Here is a 20584-nt window from a genome sequence, read left to right as displayed (position 1 = left end):
CCTCACCCACCATGTCTTTGGAGCCAAAAGTCATTTTATTGGCTACAGTGGAAGAGAGCCATTCTGGGAGCCAGGGCAGAAAGAGGTGTCAGCAGAGTCTTTTGTGAGAGGCTAGTGGAGGGTGAAGGAAGGGAGACAGAGGAAGAGAGGTCCTAGTGCCAATTCTACTTTCTTTATTCACCTCCCACCCAAGAATCAAAGAGCTTCCCAGCCTCCCAAAAGGGTGAGAGAATGGAAGGGACCACTGACTATTACCATTTTTACTTGTCTGTATTATGGTAGCACCCACAGACACAGGCACTGTTCAGAGGTATAGGAAGACACAGTCTCTGCCTCAAAAACATTACAGCTTAAGAGCTTGTCTACAAACAATTTTTGTACCACTATACCTATATAGTTTAGAACCAGATATAATTAAAGTAGTACAAGTCCCTAGTGTGGATGCAATATACTGGTATAAAGGTGCTTATTGTGTAAACTTAATAATGCTTTTTACTTCTCTGGAGTATTGAGGATACAATCACTAATATTGTACACTACTCAGATCCAAAGCCTAGTGAAGTCAGTGGAAAGACTCTACAATCTTGAGGCTCTTGGTCAGGCACATGCTGTGTTGATGAGGTCATATAATCACCTAGATAGATAGTTACTGTGGTTGCTGAAGGTTCCAGTGGTTGTGGAAGATTCCGGAACTTGCCTGCTTTCATACAGTTGTTTCTGTAATGTTAGAATAGGAAAACTTATAGGAAACCTAGGGAAAACATTAAAAAGTTACTATTTCAGAGAGCTGAGATCCCAAGGCGTTATAGTGAATAAAGTGTGATTTGCTTGCATGCCAGTCTTGGTTAAGATGAATCTGAGCAGTTCTTGAGAATATGGTCAACCCAAGTCAGGCTAATGTCAACAAAAGGGAGCATGGATAAGCTGTATGATCCATGTCTGGCATGTGGATAAACGGCATCGCTAGTTTAATATTCATTAAAAGTACATATTTGGTTTCAAAAAAGATCAGTGGCTGGTTGGTGGCATGGCAGCAGCCCATCACACGGCCATGCAGGCAACTTGGGCATGAGGGAAACGTGTACATTGCCTCTAGGAAATTAAAAATTGTAACTGAAGCATACATAGGAAATATCTGACTACACCCCTGTCGCTGCCCAACACTGGATCACCGGGGAAAATTTCTTCCATGAGTGTCAAATAGCACTTTTTCCTGATAGATTTTATAGGAGGATGGAAAAAGGCCGGCAGCTTCTGAAATGTACTCACAATAAAGGCGGTGGCCTAAATATCACATTTTTATGCTCTGGTGACTGCAGTGTAGGAAGCTGATAAGAATGCTCCTTTTAATTTTAAATTTGGGGTGTGATTCCCCTGTCTCACTATTGTAAATTTGTTCTAACTGAAAGGAGAACCAGGACCTTTGATTTTAAATACAAATGATTCTTGCTGAATGTATGATAAAATGGCTTCTCTCACCCAGGAAATTCTTCTAATCAAAATGTTGTCCTGAAGAAAATTAGATGCAACTTTCTTTCCCTCTTGTGCACTCCAGGCTTAGAAGGTGAAGCATCAGGTGACTCAGCATTATTGCCAAGGACCTGGGTGTCCTTATCTTTGAACAACTAGGCAATTATTCATTGTGTGTGATTTGGCTGGATAGATTACCCCATGACTGTAAGTTTTGGGGCAGGGTCCGTGCCTATTTTGTTGGGGGCATCTGTACAGTGCTGTGTATTGTGGGTGTGTGATTGGGCAGATAGGCCCTACACTGGCAAGGAGAAGGTTAATGAGGGCCTTTGACCCCAATTAGCCCCACCCTGCTACAGCTGTAGCAGATGTCAAGTGTGGAGAGGGGAGTTAAAAGGAGAAGGCCTAGCACAGTTCAGGACTGACTGGGAAGGAGAGGAGAGCTCTGCTTCTCTCTGTGAGAGATACCTGGTTATAGCCAAAACTCGAAGACAGCTTGCTGGCTGGACTAATCTCCTGGTGCATAGGATGCTCGGGTGCAGGGAGACCAACCAAAGAAACGGCTATTTGAGGACAGGCCCTTAGCAGAAGGGCGGGGTCTCACTGAAGACATATTGGAGGACTCTGTTTTGAGTTCTTAGCTTTCTTTTACTTTTGGACTTGAATATCTTGGAAAGGGTGGGATCGATACATGTCTTAGCTGGAGAGCTGAAGCACTAGCGCACTGGACAGAGGTGGGGATTGGCCACTGGAGGCCCTGAGACAAGATAAGCAGTGCCACACTGCACCACAAGGAGTACCACAGAGACAGGCCCTGTCACAGAATGCTAGTAGAAACAAATAATAAAGTAACCTCTGAGGGCCAGGACCAGTGAGATATGGCAATAGAATAATTAGGGGGAAGTTAGTTCTGGCAGCTTAATCTATTTGTATGTCAGTTCCTCAGGAATGAACAGATCTATAACTTTTGGTTACACAACAGAAAAAAATGTGACCTTTCCTCCCTGGAATGGGGAGGGATCCTTTGCATGTCAGAAATCTGGAGTTCTTAATTGTATGTGTAGTTCTTTGGAAGCGCTGGGGAAATTTGACAGGAGAGCAGAGGATGATCTGTACATATCTTAGTCTAAAAAAGAATTGCAGCTACTTCAAATAATGATATGAGAAGAACTAATAGCTCTGACCTGGGTAAATGTAAGAACAAGCAAAGCTCAAGCTGATTAGGAGGATATGCAGCTATATCTCTATAGAAGAATAACTATGACACGCTCAGAAGTACTATGGGAATTATTAGGTGCCTGCCCAATTTATCTTGGTCTGTTTTTACAATTATCAGTGAGAGATTATGGAAAATGTGAGATATGCCTTCTGAAGTTTATCTGTCCTAGGCCCCATTTCAAATTAATTGCCAGGGTTTATTGGAGAAATTCCCTTTATGAATCTCCTTTGTAAAGAAAAATGAAAATTGTATATTTTCTTTTGAATATGCCCATTTTAGTCATACTAGATACAGAAGTGGCTTTTTAACAATTCATGAGTAAATTTTTGTTTTGATCACTCTGGATACAGAAATGCAGACTAGGGGAGTCACTAGAACCCCCATAATGTGACCAGTGTGTGTGTGTGTGTGTAAGTTAATGAGTAGAGGTCAGCTAGAGAGCTCTGACCAAAGAGCAGAGCAATAGTAAAATATATCACCAGACAGCATGTATTATCTCCAAATTCAGACAGATAGCTACATCAGCTTGCATGCGAGCCATAACATCTGTCGCAACCAAGTATGGGATGTCCCCTTCGACTTGTCTACAGTGAGGTGAAAAATCCCACGAGGAGATAGTCTCTAAGGTAGCCAGGAGCCCAGGTTTTAGGCTAATATCTTGCCCTGCACCCAATGAGTGAGTGCAAACTACCGACCACTGGTGTAACATGCTGTCTCTGAGATGCACTGTTAGAACAGCAGCCTCTTTCTGCTCTTGGTGTGCAGGTTTTAAAAAAATATTGTTGTTCTAAATGGACATCATTATATTAATATAACCTAAAATAAAAGATACCTTGCTTAAAAAGGATATAAACCTGTTACTTGATGATTCTACATGTCTGCCCAGAGTAGTGGAAGAACATAAGTCCATCTGTGTAGATGAAGTTAACGTGCATGAGTTAAGCAAAATTAATAAGACCATGTCACTAGACTGTAGTCTCTTGTTTTCAGCATCTGACCTGAGATGACATCCACTGCTAATAGCTACGTCCACTATTAATAGATATCTTAGCTACTTTTTAAGTCACCTCATTGCTGTCTATCTTATAAATGAACTGGTGTATGTGAGGCATGGGAGTGCTGTCTGAAACAGTGGTGTGTATTCATCCCAACTTGCTGATTTTTAATCTCTTCTGTCATGTTGTTTTGCTTCCTATTCTTATCTTTAATTATGAAAGAACTCTCTCTAGAGTAAGGCTTTGCTCACATTGCTGTCAATTCCTTTTGTTTTTGCCATTCAGCTATTTATTTATACAATTTCCCTTAATCTATTCTTGTGCATCTCTTCATTTTCTTCTGCTCATGTTTCTGTTTAAGAGACTCCTTGACCTCGTCATCCTTCTTTTTCTTTCGGGATGTCAATGTCTTTTTCGTTTTCCCATCACTTCCTTCCCAGTGTAAAATCCAAGATTCTTCCATTCACTTTCTCTGTTTGTGTATTGCCATGCTACTTTCTTGTGCTTTGGATCAATTTAAAGAAAAAAAAAGAGTTTCTGCAATTGCGTATGGTTTCAGTCTATTTGAGAATATGAGGAAAAATTCCTTTCTGACTATCTCTTCCTCGTTATGCTTATATATGGTTGATTATACACTGCTTTTGATTTTTGGATCTTGTTTCTTCATAGCTTGATTTTCACTTTTGGTCACAATTACTTTGGTTATTGATCAGTATCTTCACCTTTATAAGATACAGGTCATAGTCTCCTTTTAGTTGTGTTGATATAATTCCAGATTAATTCCACTGATTTCACTGGAATTACTCATAATTTACAGTCTCTTGCAGTAATGTGGTCTGGTGATGATGGAATTTAACATGGTCCAACTACCCAATTTGTATGAATTTGTTTTCCTTTACTCCTGAATTCTTGCACATATTTGTGACTGCACCAGATGCCCTCCATGTTCAGACTGTTATTGATGCCGAACTGTGTGAAATTTCCCCAGTGTCATTCATGTCCCTATACTGCCTGATGCTCAGCACCCACCTTACATGTTTTTTGTTTTGGAATGTCACACGACTTGTTTAATGTTGTCTGTGAGTTTGTGGTCTCATGCTAGGACATGACTAGAAAATGATGCTGTCTGCATATCTACAGAATAGATACAATAGCATGGGCAGTGGTAGCATCAAATGTTCATTCAGGTGCCTCCATTCTGACCTGTTTCAGTGAGATGGCTGTTCATTGTCCATGTTCATATAGTTTGTGAGCTTTCTGATGAAAGGGCCAGGATGTCAGTTACATGATGTTTTTTGAGCTGGTCCCTGGGACCTGACTGAGAGCATTGACTCACAAACACGAGATTAGGCATTAACATCATGTCATTGCGTGAAAATGTCCTCAACCTTCCCTACATTTTATGGTTAAGTATTTTATTTAATTGTCAGTGCCATTTATCTGGGCATAAAACATTAGATGATTGTTGCCCTACTGTGGCATGTGACAAACCGTGTTGTGATTACACCCTGGGACGGGGCATGCCCCCATCACAATCAGGAGAAGACTAATGAGCTCCTCTGGGTTAAACCAGTACTAAATAACCAGCGGGAGGGCCAAGCTCAAAAAGGAGAGTTTGTCGCAACCAGGAGGAAGGCTGCTGTGCCTCCGAAGTAGCTGACTTGCTACAGAGTTGCTGAGAGAGAAACAGCTGAGTTGAAGAGCCTCCACCACCCACAAGGACTTAATAGACCTGGGACAAAATGATCACTGTGGGACAGGGGTTAAAGAAGATAAACCTTGACCCAGGTTCCACCTGTGCTGGACTCTCCATAAACAAACTACACTTTTATAAGAGACTCAGAGAGTGAATGTTTCCTTAAGCAGAAGACCGCCCCACTCCCCACCACACACCTGAGAACCGGAGAGGATGGAATAAGGTTCCCAAGTGGGGAAAGGACTCCGGAAGGCGAATAGACTCTGAAGCTGCCCCAATGTGACTCTCAGAAAAAGGCCCAGCCTATCACATGCTCTCATTCATGGGGCTCTGTGTCTCTCTGGTTTTGTCATTTCATCCATGTCTGATTTTCATGCCAAATGAATAATTGAGACAAATTAAAGTTAGTGTTGTAGGTGGAGTCAGGAGAAATCTTGCTGGAGACAGATTTTGGAATGATGGATATCTGCTGCGTGGCTGAAGGGATTAATGTTGTTCTATAACTAAAGGAACATAAATGCAGGTCTGATTGTGACCGAAAGCACTCCTGTATTCACACCTGATGCTGTATTGTAATAATCTTTGTACAAAATATGCTTTGTGAGGTATCATTTGAAAACCCATAACTCTCTGGTCAGTAATATCATGGTGAAATATATGAAGCAGTATTATGTGTAAAGTTATGAAATCCTCATGTATGATGTTATTAGCATATGTTCAAAACTACACAGCCCTGCTTAGGCAAATTTATTAAACAGGTCTATCCTAAACAAAGGAATATGTGTTTACCTGAATTTACATATAAATAGCAAAAAAAGTCATCAACAATAGGAGGAGGAAATGGCAGGAGACAAAGCAAATTTACATTTCAGAAAACACAAGTGAGGGAAGAAAGAGCATGAAGCCTCTTTCATCACCAGATTCCATATTGCTTTCTTTGCTGCTTGAATAAACTTTACTTTGAAAGGTAACCCTCAGAAGAATCCACTTCAAAGGTTCACTGGACTATAATAGAAAGGGGCAAAGAACCCCAAGATTTCACTTTCACCTAAGAAGACAAAGGCACCAGTGCCTTTGGGCTTCTGGAAGAGATCCTGACCAAGGAAAGTGTCAATCACCATCTTGCTGGGAGACTGTGGATGAGAAAGGCCATCTTAAAAAAAGCCTTGAACCAAAACTTGGTAGATAAAGTTTTAAACTTCTAGATGTGTGTTTTCACTTTTATTTGCTTATAACCATTTCTAACTTTATTTCGTATACTTGAGTTCATGAAAAGTCCTATCTTCTTTTATTTTGTTATATTTTTTAATTGAAACCAACCCAGTGCTGTGTTTAAAGTGAAGAGTTTGGTAACTCCAGTTAAAGCAGCAAACTGTTGAATATTGACCCTTTACAGGGGCGATGAACCTTGAATATTTGAACTGTCCAGGAGAGGGCTGGACAATGCAGAACACACATTTTGGGGGAAAATTCAGGACTGAGATTATGTTGGGGTCACTCTGCAAGTAGTAACCAAGGCTGGTGGAAGCCAGTGTTTGACTGGTGTGTTATTGCAGGCTGCTGGGGTGAGAGCTGCTGGACCAGGGCTGCAGCTATACACGGACATTCAGGGTCTGACCTGCATGCTGGTAGGCTATGTGCAGCCCCTGTTTGGGAGCTACAACAGCAAAGCATTCTGAAGTACCCAAGGTTGAGGGATGGGTGGTGACATAACTCCTCACTTGTCTGGATTGCAACCCAGAACGTGACATTGATATATGTGGCTGCTGATTCCAGGAGTGAGAGCTATGAGTGCTAAGTAAAAATAAATATGAAAAAAAAAATGCTGGGGGAAGAGAGGAGATTTTTTCATTTCCATCTTCTGGCATCACCCAGTCACACGCAAGTACAGAGCAGGCAAGAAAGTAATAATTATCCCAAGAACAACTTCTACTTGCAATATAGATCTAAGAATAGTTTCCGGATGAAGCCGCCACGGTCCATATGGTTGCTCCATGTAAATGGAATCTTTTCACACTTGGTCATTTGCAAAAATGCATGAATCCACATAGGCACTAATTTTCAAAAAGTGCTCAGCACCCAGAACATTGGAGTCAAGGAGAGCTGCAAGTGCTTAGCACCTCTGTGAATCAGACTCTGATACAGTTCTTTCCGGATTCCAATTGAGAGCATGCTGGACTGACACATCCACTGTCCTGGGGAAGGCAGTGCTCCATGAACCTCTCTTGGAGTTGGTTGGTGTGAAGAGGCCCCACCTCTCTGGTGGAGGGAAAACCTGCCAGTAGGGCTGTTCAAAACATTTTTCACAGAACAGTTTTCTGTTGGAAACTGCAGTTTTGTCAAAATTTAAATGTTTTGCAAGGTTTTGTAGAAATTTTCAAAACAAAAGTGTCAAAATGAGTCATTTCAGCTTTCTTGTCTTTTTGATATAAATATATTTCATTTTGATAGCGTAAAAATGTTTTGTTTCAACTTTATCATTTTATTTCACTTTGACTTGTATGTTATAATAATCTTAATATTATGATGATATATAATATTGTTTCTATATAATCACAATGAAAGGATTTTACATTATTACAACATTTTAATGGTTCCAAATAATTTTTTTTCAAAATTTCTATTCTGAGAAATTTTGACATTTCAACTTTTTGTTCCAGTTCAGAACAAGAACATGTATCAAAAAGTTGGAATTTCCCACAGAATGCCAATGCTGCTTTCCAAACAGTTGTATCTACTAGCCCCTGCTCATTGATCATTCATGTGCTGTGCCTATTTTGTCTTGCAGAAAAGAGCTCTGTTTCTGCCCATGTGACATTTTAGAATTGAATCGAGATTATTAATACTTAAACATTCATTTAAATTTAATTCTGAAAGAAAAGTACTTTAGTAGTTGTTTGCAGTTGTTATGTTATGAGATAATATATGGAATAGCTTCCATACAATTGTATTTACAGACCTCTGGAAATACTTTAAGAATCCTCTATGCTGTGCTGGCATGTGTCAAATACTCTTAAATATTTCAAATAAAGGCCAGATTTTCAAAATATCTCATAAGAATGGCCATACTACTCAGACTAATTGTCCATCTAGCCTAGTATCCTGTCTTCCAACAGTGGCCAGAGCCACATGCTTCAAAGGGAATGAACAGAACAGGGCAATTTATTGAATGATCAATCCCCTGTCATCCAGTCCCAGCTTCTGACAGTCAGAGGTTTAGGGACATCCAGAGCATGGAGTTGCATCCCTGACCATCTTGGCTAATAGACATTGATGGACCTACCCTCCATGAACTTATCTAATTCTTTTTTGAACCCAGTTATACTTTTAGCCTTCACAACTTCTCCTGTCAACAAATTCCACAGGTTAATGGTGCGTTATGAGGAAGTACTTCCTTTTGTTTGTTTTAAATCTGCTGCCTGTTAATTTCATTGGGTGACCCCTGGTTTTTCTGTTATGTAAAGGGGTAAAGAACATTTCACTTCCTTATTCACTTTCTCCATTCATGACTTTTATAGATTTCTACATATCTCCCCCTTAGTCACCTCTTTTCTAAGTTTGAACAATCCTAGTCTTTTTAATCTCTTCTTATATGGAAGCTGTCCTATACCTCTAACCATATTTGTTGCCTTTTTCTGTATTTTGTCCTAGTCTAATATATCTTTTTTGAGATGGAATGACCAGAATTGAACAAAATATTCAAGGTGTGGGCATACCATGGATTTATAGAGTGGCATTATGATATTTTCTGCCTTATTATCTATCCCTTTTCTAATGGTTCCTAACATCGTTAGTTTTTTTGATTGCCGCTGCACATTGAGCAGATGTTTTCAGAAAACTATTCACAATGACTCCATGATCTTTCTTGAGTAGTAACAGCTAGTTTAGATCCCATCATTTTATATGTATAGCTGGGATTCTGTTTTCCAGTGTGCATTACTTTGCATTTATCAATATTGAATTTCATCTGCTATTTTCTTACCCGGTCACCCAGTTTTGAGAGAGCCCTTTGTAACTCTTGAAGTCAGCTTTAGACATAACTATCTTGAGTAATATTGTATCATCTGCAAACGTTGTCCTCATTGTTATCCTTTTTTGGGATCATTTATGAATATTTTGAACAGCACAGGTCCCAGTACATATCCTTGGAGGGCCCCACTATTTACCTCTCTGCTTTCTGAACACTGACCATTTATTCCTACCCTTTTTTCCCCTATCTTTTATCCAGTTACTGATCCATGAGAGGGCCTTCCTTATCCCATGACTGCTTACTTTGCTTAAGACTCAAAGGTTTTCTGAAAGTCCAGGTACACTATATCACTGGATATCACCACTGGATCACCTTTGTCCACATGTTTGTTGACCCCCTCATGGAATTTTAATATATTAGTGAGGCATGATTTCCCTTTCACAGAAGCCATCTTGACTCCTCCCCAACATATTGTGTTCATCTATGTGTCTGATAATTCTCTTCTTTGTTATAGTTTAAAGCAATTTGCCTGGTATCAAAGTCAGGCTTACCAGCCTGTAATTGTCAGGATTGCCTCTGGAGCCTTTTTTTAAAAATCGGCATTACTATCTGTCAGTCATCTAGATAGAGGCTGCTTTAAGAGATAGGTTACTTCTCATAGTACATAGTAATTCTGCAATTTCATATTTGAGTTCCTTCAGAACACATGGGTAAATACTAACTGTGACATATTACTGTTTAATTTATCAATTTGTTCAAAAACCTCCTCTATTGACACATCAGTCTGGGACAGTTCCTTGGATTTGTTACCTAAAAAGAATGGCTCAGTTGTGGGAATCTCCCTCACTTCCTCTGCAGTGAGGACCGATGCAAAGAATTCATTTAGCCTTGTATTCCTTGAATGCTCCCTTAGCACCCCAATGGCTTCCCTGATTGTTTGGCTGGTTTTCCCTGCTTCTGATGTACTTACAATTTTTTGCTGTTTAATTTTTGTGTCTTTTGCTAGTTGCTCTTTAAATTCTTTCTTTGGCCTGCCTAATTATACTTTTACGTTTGACTTGCTGGAGTTTGTGTCTTTCTCATTTCCTCAGTAGGATTTGATTTCCAATTTTTAAAAGTCTTTATCTCTAACTGCCTCTTTTACTCTGTTGTTTGGGAGGTCAGCTCCCATTTAAAGACCTAAATAAGAGCTGGATTTCAGAAGTGGCCAGCCACACAGCAGCTACTGTTGTGACCTTTTTATCACAGCTTTTCAAATGGATCTGGTACCCAACATGCACCTGGCTCTTTTGAAAACCCGATCACTTATTTTGGTGCCTAAATGGGAGCTGAGATTAAAATTTATCCCTGAATGTCTTGGACCCTTTGGGCAAGATTCTGTGTGATGCCTCTGAGACATGGTACAGAATTCACAGCCCAGAGAGAGCTAAGGACTGGAGAGCTCTTTATATAATAGTCCTCTGGTCTAGTCTGAGGCCTGGTCTACACTCAAAAATTAGATAGACCTAGCTATGGTGTTCAAGCCTGTAAAGAATTTCAAGCCCTGAGTGCTATGGTTAGGTTGAATTAACACCCAGTGCGGATGCAGGTAGGCCAATGGAAGAATTCTTCTGTCAACCTAGCTACCACCTCTTGGAGAGCTGGATTAACTATAGTGACAGAAAACCCCTTTCTGCTGATGTCAGAAGTGCCTACAATAGAACGCTACAGCAGTTTGGCTGCAGCTACGCCACTATAGCACTTATAATGTAGATGTAGTCTCAGTTACAGCAGCCTCCCTGGGCTGCCCTTTGGGTCCAGCGTTGCCCAAGTTCTTTGTAGCGTGGCCTTTTGTGGCCCTGTCCTTGACATGCCCCTCCAGCCCTGCCTCTGTATGCACCTTACATTTGGGCTTGCGGTGGGGGCTTCTGGCTGTCTTCTGCGATGTTTGCACTAGGACAATCCTCCCCAGCTGAAATTGGGGTTTTTAGTCCCTTTGCACCATTCCAGCCCTTTTACCTGGCATAAAGGAGTGGGTGGGGCAGGGGTAAAGATCTGACCCTTTAAGTATTCCCAGGAATAATCTCATACCAAAATGAACAGGTACAGCATGCCAAAATGAAGTGAGTAGCACACTTCTCTTATTTCTGGGTGAAATAGTCCCCCATCCCCCATGCTTAGGGCCTAGTCACCACTCAAAGCTCACTGAAGACTCTACGCTGGCCCTCAGAACAGGGAGGAGACTCACCCTTTGTCTGTGGTCGAAGGGAGTTCAGTATTGTCAAACTCAGGATATCAACCAAAAATTGTAAGTCAGTCCCTTCCTCCACTCCCCTAAAATCATGAGACTAAGCCCCAAAATAATGAGATCTTAAAACCATAAGATCATGTGGCTTTTAGTCTTTTGACTGTTTAACTCCCTTATACTCCTCTGCAAGTTTGTGTGAGATAATTGTAGGTTGAAAAGTCAGCCTTCGATGCAGACAAAAATGTGCCCCATTGCCTGGCTGCCCAGATGGAGACTTCACTTACCTTATCATAGGAGTGAGGAGAAGATAACTGCCATCCATTTCCTGTTACTGGCTTGACTCTCTCCCCTCCTAGTTTATTTCCTTTGATAAAAGAAGGGCTGGATGGTAAATAGTTTGAGAACCACTGACCTAATTAATGCATCATGCTTCACACTCGTACATAGAATTTATATTCCTTTTTATGGTGATGAGTTATGACTATACATACTAAAGAACTTTTAAACAGATAGCAATCATCCATAGAAGCAGCAGTGTCATAGCAAACACAATATGGAATTGGTTTAACCTTTGGCAAGATGCAACATTTCCCTGAACCTCGCCCTACCTCACCCTACCCCCTCACACTCCCTCATACTCACACTCCCTATCTCCTGTCCAGCCCCATGAACCATACAGTGGCAGCCATTTTGCCTATAGACTGGCTTCAATCAAATTGAAAACAGAGGGGAGTGGCAGCCAACTTTATTAAGGGCATCCTCACTTCCACATGCAGATAGACTGTAGGGGAATGGCAGCCCATTGACAGTAATGGGAGATGTTGACCTTTTCGAATAAGGGAAATGTGCACCAAATTGCCCCAAATTTCAAGGTGCCCTATGCAGCTGCATGCTTCGTAAACTGCAGCGCCGGCGTCAGCAGCCAGCCCCATCCCCCAGCTGGCCCCCCCTGTGTGTTCCTAGGGGGGCATGGGGCCCAGGACAACTCCCTCTGCCCTTGCCCTGCCTCTTCCCACCTCCACGCTGCCCCTTCTCCCAAGCCCCCTTCCCCGAGCGACACGCCTGGAGCAGGGGGAGTGGAACGGGCTGGGACTGGGTCATTCCGCTTCCTGCTCCCGGCCCCCCGCTAATTCCCCGGGCCACTCTGGGCCTGTGGAGCCCCCAAAGTGGCCCCCACAGGTCCTGCCTCCAAGGCCCTGGAGGCCTTGAGCGCAGCCTGGACCCTCCATGTGGCGGGGAGGGAGCAGGTGCTTGGGCTGCGTAGGGCACCATAATTGGTAGGGACAGCCCTGATCATGTTCCTATGAGAAGGGTCAAAAATAGGGTTGCCAGGCATCTGGTTTGCGACCAGAATGCCTGGTCAAAAAGGGACCCTGCCGGCTTTGGTCAGCACTGCTGACCAGGCTGTTAAAAGTCTGGTTGGCAGGGCAGCGGGGCTAAGGCAGGCTCCCAGCCTGCCATGGCTCTGTGTGGCTCCCGGAAGCAGCGGCATGTCCCCCCTCCAGCTCTGAGGCTTAGGGGCAGCCAGGGGGCTCCGTGCACTGACCCCATCCCGAGCACCGGCTCTGCAGGTCCCATTGGCCAGGAATCATGGCTAATGGGAGCTGCAGAGGTGGCGCCTGTGGACGGGGCAGTGCGCAGAGCTGCCTGGCCATCCCTCTGCATAGGAGCCAGAGGGGGGGACATGCTGCTACTTCTGGGGGCCACTTGAGATAAGCGCTGCCCAGAGCCTGCACCCCTGACCCCCTCCTGTGCCCCAACCCCCTGCCCCAGCCCTGATCCCCCTCCCATCCTCTGAACCCCCCCCAGCACAGAGCTCCCTTCTGCACCCCAAATCCCTCATCCCTGGCCCCACACCAGAGCCCGCACCCCCAGCTGGACCCATACCGCCCCCATCCTGTGCACCTCAACCTCCTGCCTCAGCCTGGAGCTCCCTCCCACACTCTGAACTCCTCATTTCTGGCCCCACCCCAGAGCCTGCACCCCCCAGCTGGAGCGCTGATCCCCTCCCACACCTCAACCTTCTGGGCCAGCCTGGTGAAAATGAGCGAGTGAGTGAGGGTGGGGGAGTGAGTGACAGAGGGAGGGGGGATGGAGTGAGCGTGGGGTGGGGCCTCAGAGAAGAGGTAGGGCAGGGGGTAGGGCAAGGGTGTTCAGTTTTATGCGAGTAGAAAGTTGGCAACCCTAGTCAAAAACCACCCAAAACATCAGTAGTCTCAATAAAAAAAGGGGAAGGAGCCCTTCTGTCAAATAAGAAACACTTTATTAGAGGGAAAAAAGAAGTACACAGTAAAAGGCCAAATCTGCCCTGGCCATTGGGGTGATGGGGTTCAGGGATACATCTCTGTGTGCCAGGTGCCACAGAGATCCTGCTGGCCAGGACAGGATTCCACCAGGCAGACTGGAGATCATGCACTGTGAGGCATGCTTTGCCGCATCATTCCCTGAACAAGAATGTGTGGGTCCACTCTGCCAGCAAGCAACCACTGCAGAGGGCAGCATTTGTGCAAACCAGATTGGAGGGTGGGGCTGGACATGGTCACCTCATCCATAATTCATTCACAACTACATTTAATCCAGGCCCTGCCTCTTTTCTACAGTGGGGACTGCCTAGAAAGACCCTCCCTGCTGCTGGGTATATTATGTTGCAATGTTATTTGTCCGGGTGACTAGAGTGTTTGTATAAGTGTCTTATTATTTAAATCTAGATAAATAATGAATCTTGTTTTCCATTTTTTAAATTTGTTATAAGGGAGGATGGAACTTTGCCTTCATCATCTCCTACTGTAGGTTACTTTCTGTGGTTGCATCAGATGGTAAATTCTCAAATTCGATTTCAGAAGGTATGCAACCTTTACCCCAGGAAAAAATATAGCAGAATGAATATTTTAGTTCTCAATTTGTCTTTTAACATTTTAGATGTGCTATGCGAATTTTTTCTTTGATCATTTTTAAAAAAATGCAGATAAAATAAGTGAAAAGAAAAGCAGTGATTTCAGTTTTTAAACAACTTCCTTTTCATTATTTTTTCTCCTGAAACCAAATATCATATTTATTTGAGCACCGTAGAAAATATTTAACCTATCCTCAAAGGTTAAGTAATCAACTGATAAGATTTGTAGCTAAAGTATGTTTAATGTACTCATTAAACACAGTATATGTTAGGTAATTTTTCAAAAGTTATACTTCTACTTGTAAACCATTAGGAAGTGGAAAGGAAAAAGTCAAAAGAACCAGGGCATTCCTTGTGAACAAATACAGTTGTACATTGTATAGACTGCTGCTAATTTATATATCTGAGTGCAAAGTGAGTCAAAAAAGTCAAAATAACAAGACCCAGTAGAAAGCTATAATTGATACAATTCATTCTTCAGTGTAAGCTAAGAGAACTAACTCCAGCATCTTGCTCTTAAAAAAAAAGCTAAATATTTTAGCTCACCTTATAATTTATGTACATAATAATTGGAGTAGGAAGATTGAGTGTAAGTTATAAAGGCTGAGGCCTGTGGAAACAAACATTATTTTTGGTGGACTTAACTCCCTCCTCTCTCCAGCCTTGACAGAGAATGTTTCTATAGCCTGATTATTTTTACTGGTGTATTTCAAAGATAACAGCAAATAAATCGATAAGCACTAATGTGCCACTCGTTAGAAAATCTGTTTAAGTTTAAAAAAGAAAATTGAAGTTTCTACAGTGGATCCATTTTGGGACATTTTTATTGAAAATGTTTTTAATAATTTTGATAAAATATTGTTTAAAAAGGTACACAATTTTTAACAGAAAAAAAAATTCAACAGTTTTGCATGATTTTTTTTTTTTTTAGAAAAAAGGTAATTTTTTGTTGAAAAAGTTGTTAACTTGAAATATTTTGACCAGCTCTAGTCTTTCTGACCACATGAATTAAACACATGGGCTAGAAAATAGGAAGGGAATTGAGGTGAAAACATATCTCCCCTCTACAAACTGCAGTTTTGAGAAAATAGCTCATAAGGAGAAAAGGGAGGAAATTGCAATGCAGGAGAAACCCAATCAGTGCCAGATTATGCCTTACTCTGCAAAGTAGTCCTATTGAGTCCATTGGCACCCAAACTCATGCTGAGTAGTAATTTACCCAGTGGGACTAGTTGAAAGGTAAATTACCACTCAACACAAACAAATATGACAGAAAGTGTCTCTAAGGCAGTGGTCCTCGAATTTTTGTACTGGTGACCCCTTTCACATAACAAGCCTCTGAGTGTGATCCCCCCTTATAAATTAAAAACACTTTTTTATACATTTAACACCATTATAAATGCTGGAGGCAAAGTGGGGTTTAGGGTGGAGGCTGACAGCTCGCAACCCCCCATGTAATAACCTCGCGACTCCCTGAGGGATCCTGACCCCCAGTTTAAGAACCCCTGCCCTAAGGGATTATAGCCATTCAGAAGAGATCAATGATATAAAAGAGAATCAAAATAACAACCCAGCAATTAACTAACTATTAGGTATATCCTTTTTATGTCTAGTTCAAGGGTTATTGTGGGGTTCCATACGCACCATACTTGGTCCCAACCTAGTTATGTTTTCATGCTTCACTTGCTCGTGAAAATCACACCACATTGCAAGATAATCTGCACAACTGTTACACCTACATTTATGGAGAGAACGTTCTCCACTTTGATCACTCTTGAGTGGAGGGAATGGTCATCGTTTTCCACTGACTAGCAGAACGGTATTTTTAACTGTTTTTATAAGCACAAGTCACTCTGACCTCTTTGTGGCTAATAAATTTTTTTACAGACACACGTATTCCTTCAATTCGGAGGTTTCTGTTTGTTTTTTAAAATAATTAGCTACCAGCTTTGTGTGTCCCCTCTCAACCATTTTTCCCCCTTGCAATGACAAGTAGCGATTTTACTCAGGAAACCATTAGCAGGAAATCTGGGAGCCCATAAATACTCTCAGTACTGCGAGGTGTGTGCTTTAAAATGCCTATTTACAATGGACTTCATTACTATACATAGTCGCTGTATATTGAAAAGAACTTAATAGTGAGATTTCATAATATTTTTATATTGCAACAGTCATCCTGAAGGCTCTAAACTGGCTATCCTGGGAGCTGCTTCTGCACCCAACCTTTTATGACTTTCAGATAGGCTATGAACCACATGTTACATACATTTAAATACTGTAGCAGCCCTTAGATATCACTGTGATATGTGCTTTAGATATACCCAGGATAGACAGAATATTTATGAAGAAACAAAGCACATGTTTTCTGCATTTAAAATTTTAAGTGGAGATTGAAGATTTGAAAATGCTATAAAGTTAAGGCTAGTTGTTTTATATCAGCAGGAATATGTTTTGGTAATTAAAATCTGAATATCACGTGCTGCCTTAGGTTATGAACATTGTTTAGTAGCAGGGCTGCTTGGAGAATGGGGTTTTATTCTGTGGAAAATGTCAACTTTTCATTAAAAAATTGAACATTTTTGGCCAAAAAATAAATGTTTGGGTTTTAGCCAAAAATTTTCAATTTTGGGATTTTCAGTTTTTCATCAAAAATGCAAATTTCCCTGTTGAAAGCCAGAACATCCGGCAAAAAAGTTAGTTTTGTCAAAAATCCAAATTGACATCTCAAAACAGTTTGCACCGAAACTTTTTGACCAGCTCTACTCAATAGGCACATATTACCAGATTCCGACATGAAAATTCAGTGATGCTAGTGCATTCACTGCAGTAGTCATGAATAAAAATGACAAACACCTTCAGTTTAGGATTATTTAGGGCTTGATGCTCCATGGTTCTGAGCACTGTGGGCAGATCCAGCAAAGCACTTAAGCACATGCTTAACTTGGAGAATAGTCCTGTGACTTCAGTGGGATCATATTCATGTGCTTAAAGTTAAGTGTGTGTTTACGTACTTTGCTGGTGTGAATTGGAGTGTTAAGTATTTTGGAGTATGAAGTCCTTAGTGACTGGCTTACCACCATGAAAAAAAACCTTCATTTGGACTCAAAACATAATTGGGGCTAACATAAGCCTACTGGGAAGCTTTCCATGCATATTTCTGAGATACTACGGTTGTAATTGAACTAGTTAACAAAGGTAACTCAAAAATTGCATTCGAAATACAAGGGTTTTTTAAAGACAAAGTTAAGTTTTAAAAACAAAAATTACACTGAAGATTTCATCCCCCACTTTCTTCTCAGTTCCTTTTGACATCTGAGACGAGAAACCACAACTGCATACCATTTATAGATTTGCCTGATTAAAAACAGTTTTCCCTATAGGTCACATCATGTGTAAGACACAAGGTTTTTGTCAAGAGACCCGCTACTGGCAGAAACTGTTTTGCTGCTATTGCTAGTAAGAAATTAGTAACTAGATCCATGGCCTGTTTTATGCCAGCTTTATAATTACACTATTTCAGTGGTAAGCCAGACATTTGGGCCAACGGTAATTTAGAAATTCTAGATTTGTATTCAGTTTTTCTTTTAATGTTCATCTTTACTGCCTCTGAGTCTTCTTACAACATATAATCTTCCTGCATTTTTCTCTTTTACTATGGTTTCCGTGACCCTCTGTTATAACATAAGAAGCTCTTCTTAATCGGCACAGCTCTATGAAACCATAGGAAACAATTACTGGCTTTAAAAAGCACAATTTTCTTGTGCATTATGGGACAATTTCTGCCCAAAGATAATTATGTACAGCTCCCATTGAGTTGTGTGACTATATGGACAGAATTTGGTTATTGAATTCAGAAATGCATTTGCTTCACTGTAATGAAGTCATGGGATCCTATATACTCTACTTCACTTTGTTATCTTGAAGTTCTTTTGTGACTTGTATCTTTATATGGTAATTATCTCTTTAGTCTTAACTTAGGCCAGGATTGCAGTGTGTACAAGGCTTGTAATTCTTGCAAAACTCTCTTAAAATTTAGAGGACTTTGCTAGTAGTATCATTCGGCTTTGATTTTTGTAGTGTGCCTGTGTGGTATTCTGTCTCTACAGTAAAATATACAGTCAAAAGTAAGACACACACATTTCTTCCTTCCTTCTGATCAGGCTTTTTGTTTGTGTGTTCTATAGCAGAGTCTCCTGATTGCTTTGTCTATGTTTTATGATTTTTCTGTATTTTATATTTTTTGAACTTTACTAGACTTGGAAATGTTTAAATCTTAACTGAGAGCCATCCAAACCTTGTGAATTTCAGCTGAACAGTTTCTCCAGCTGGTCACAATATACAGTACTAAAGAGTCATTCATTGCTGACCAGATTTCTTTGCCAGTCTAGCTGGAACCATATTGATTCCTCCCAAGCCCTTAAGAGTCACCGCAACCAAATACCAAAAACACTTTCCCATGCTGCATACTAGGACTTTGTTTACATCATTTCAACAGTGCAAGCATGATTCTTCTCACATCTTGGGTCATTCCTCTCTCCCGCTCTCCTGCACTTATGGTTATTACCTATGCTACACAGAAATAAAGAACAACAGTATGAAAAATACAAGCCAAAGTTTGCTTTTATAAGAGAGCACCCCACATTGTTATACTCGTGCTGCAAAACGTAAAAATCATACATTTGTGCCACAGTGTATGATGCTTTGCATGATAATTGTTGACATATGGGACAAAATGCATCCTATATTGACTTGACGAGGACTTAAGACCAGCACCAAAGAAGGGGCAATTATTATTTTAAACAAAATATGGGGAGGTCCTCCTGCATGCACCACTGCTAACCTGCCTATTTAGATGAGTATCTCTCCCTGTGCTCATTAATTCTGAACTTCTACTGAGAATTTGAGCTGGAGTATTTGCTTCTTCACACTACCTCAAAGTATAAGGCCAGCCAATGCTTCCTCTAGAGACAGATGTTTTCTATTTCAGGAGTCTCAACATTGTGGCTTTGTTGATTGTCTTTTCACCTCCAGATTTAGTTTTAGTTCCAGCTAAAACATAGCTAATCATTTTCATAAGTTATTTAGTGCCACTGTTGGAATGCATCCAGCTGCATGTCCTCTCGATCCTCTGGGTGTGTGTGTTGCTGTGAAAGTTTATATCAGGAGTACGCTCTGCACACTGACATGGAATAAATCTTGAAGTAATTTTCACCATAAAAAATTGGTGAATGAATGATTTTCTTTTGCTTGTTACTAAATGTATATTCAATGCCTCTTAAAAAAAAAAATCTTTAGACTCCATGTCCGAGACAGCCTCCTGTCTACCGTTCTACCTCTCCTTTTTTACCATCATGGAAGCAGCCGTTTCTCAGGTTTCTGACTGTTTTAAATGAGAGTGGCTCATAAAACACAAGCCTCTTTTTGTCTGGTGGTGTCGAAGCATCAGGCAAACAAGAAAGTTGTGGGTGCCATTGAACACACATTTCCTACTTTTCTAATTAAGGGCTGGTCTACAGTAGAAACTTAATCAGTATAGCTACGTCTCTCAGGAGTGTGAAAAACATACATCCCTGAGAGATGTAGCTAAACCAACCTAACCCTCAGTGTAGACAGTGTTAGGTTGACGGAAGTATTCTTCTATCAACCTATCTACCGCCTATCAGGGAAGTGGATTACCTATGCCAATGGGAGAACCCCTGCCCTTGATGTAGGTTGTGTCTATACTGAAGTGCTACAGTGGCGTAGCAGCTGTGCCACTCTAGCATTTTAAGTGTAAACATACCCTAAGTCTCTTATCAGTGATGTTGAGACCTGGTTCTGTATTTAGAATCCTATGTGAATCCTGCATGTCCATTTGTCACTGGCACTTGTTACAGTTGGGTTTGCAAACCAGCCCCTTCAGATTCATGCTTAGGTTTGAAACTGCCAATCTAAACCTCCATAGACATATCTTGTCATGCAGAACAGGGGCTCCATCACCCACCCCTTCCACTAAGCACCAGGACCAACCCAACTTATTGTTTCCTTCTTTGCAGGGAAGGCCATTAATAGCCACCTACCAGCTTCTGCTACCTGATGAGTCTTCAGAGATTGGTGGTAGCCATTCCCTCATCT

General features: G+C 41.3%; 1 long non-coding RNA gene across 1 annotated transcript in view; it reads right to left on the bottom strand.

Moving 5' to 3' along the window:
- Window positions 1–598: 598 nt before the first annotated feature.
- Window positions 599–20584, bottom strand: part of LOC117872094 — a 39738-nt gene continuing 19752 nt past the window's right edge. Inside the window, exons 3-4 of the long non-coding RNA XR_004644405.1 lie at window positions 11862–11941; window positions 599–717 (exon numbers count right to left, since the gene is read on the bottom strand). This is a non-coding gene — a long non-coding RNA (uncharacterized LOC117872094). The remainder of the gene's footprint in view (window positions 718–11861; window positions 11942–20584) is intronic.

Source organism: Trachemys scripta, chromosome 2 (genome assembly GCF_013100865.1).
Source record: "Trachemys scripta elegans isolate TJP31775 chromosome 2, CAS_Tse_1.0, whole genome shotgun sequence".
In the NCBI taxonomy this organism is placed as follows: domain Eukaryota; kingdom Metazoa; phylum Chordata; order Testudines; family Emydidae; genus Trachemys; species Trachemys scripta.
The sequence above is the reverse complement of the archived record's forward strand: the minus strand, read 5'-3'. Positions and strand labels throughout refer to the sequence as shown.